Source organism: Myotis brandtii, unplaced genomic scaffold, assembly GCF_000412655.1.
Source record: "Myotis brandtii unplaced genomic scaffold, ASM41265v1 scaffold898, whole genome shotgun sequence".
NCBI classification, from domain to species: Eukaryota; Metazoa; Chordata; class Mammalia; order Chiroptera; family Vespertilionidae; genus Myotis; species Myotis brandtii.
In genome coordinates, this window is record NW_005371683.1 from 1,458,173 (window position 1) to 1,459,595 (window position 1,423).

At 43.7% G+C, this 1,423-nt stretch overlaps 1 protein-coding gene across 3 annotated transcripts in view; it reads left to right on the top strand.

Annotated features, from left to right (window-relative positions):
- Positions 1-1,156: 1,156 nt before the first annotated feature.
- The window catches only part of RAB29 (RAB29, member RAS oncogene family), a 6,793-nt gene continuing 6,526 nt past the window's right edge, over positions 1,157-1,423 (top strand). Inside the window, exon 1 of one of the 3 annotated variants that reach the window (XM_005885253.2) lies at positions 1,157-1,225. The gene's annotated coding sequence lies outside the window, so the exon portion shown is untranslated. The other 2 variants (XM_005885254.2, XM_014532587.1) reach the window with 2 other exon arrangements.

Genomic DNA, 1,423 nt, shown 5'->3' on the forward strand with positions numbered 1-1,423 from the left:
GATGATTCTCTCTCATCATTGATGTTTCTGTCTCTCTCCCTCTTCCTTCCTCTCAACTATGTTTCAATAAAAACATACTTTTAAAAAACATATTCAAATAAAAACATTTAAGAAAAGAAATTGGTCAACTATGGAAAAGCCAATGAGAATTGAGAAAAGACCATTTAAGAGGTCTGAGATATCCTGGAATATGAGTAGTCCAGCCTGACCTCCCCTACCTAGGTAACAAACATTTGGGGCTAAATAAGTTGTGAACTACACTGATGTTCCTTCTTCATAGAACGTAAGTGGTGGCCTCCCTGTCAGGAAACCTGGCAGGCCTGTTTTCCATGGCCCTGCTGCTTTCTCTAACATTCCCGAGAAAAGCATAGCAAAGGGGCTTATTTTGCTTGTCATGAAACTCATTATCCCCTTAACTCTTACCAAAAAAGTTACAGGTTGAAAAACTAAAATTGTTTGCAAAACTTTAGTTTAATTATTATTCCTGAGCAACAGAGGCAACAAAAGGAGGATTTGCAGTGTACTCCAATTAGCTTCCAGCTCAAAAGTTATATGAGTAGTGTAGCTAGACTAGGGATTGTGGAAGTGAGAATGACGACCTGCCTCTTGGTTTCTATCTATCTTTACTGTTCTGACTAATTAAATGTTAATAACTTACACTAACAGCATGGGTTTTTGTAAGGGTCAGTCTCTTGATCAAGTGTCCCTGAACTTGAATGATATGATATTGGGATCCAGAGGGAAATGTAGGAGTTGGCTTTTATCATGTTCACGAGATTCTGGGTTTGTCTACCTAAGTGAAAGAACAGGAAATGGATTTCACTTGAGTTTTTATTAGTGGAAAATTTTATGAACTCTATGGAATAATTTTTAATCTTTGCTGCATAAAACCTTTCAAGATAATGAGGAACCTGAGGACTGATTCAGGCAGATGAGATCACGTCGAACAAATCCCTCTTAAGAATCTTTTCTATTCCAGAATGATTTTTTAAATAGCATTCCGAAAGTTGAAGGAGTTCGCCAGCCTTGAAACTTGTGTTAAGTTTTTAAAAAACCAATACTGCGTAAACTACACTTCCCAGGAGGCCTCGCGGGCGTGTCTCCGCACTCCACTATTATTTTCCCCGCGAGAGAAGCTGGGAAATGTAGTTCTCCAAGACAACCAGCACGTGACGCGTGCGGAGTAGACCCGAGGAACCGCGCCTGCTGAGTCCGGGGAGCAGAGGTGTGAGCCGCTCCTTCCGCAGAGTTTGGTTGTTCAGTGGAGGGAGGGCGCCCATCTGCTGGTCCAACCCGGGAAGTGAGCTGGCCTGGTTTAGTCACTCACTGGAGCCGCTCCGGGGAAGTCCGGGCGGGTGCGGCACCGCCCAGCTTCATCCCGTTTCTCAGCAGCGGGGCGGGCAGGGGGAGAAGGTGCGATCAG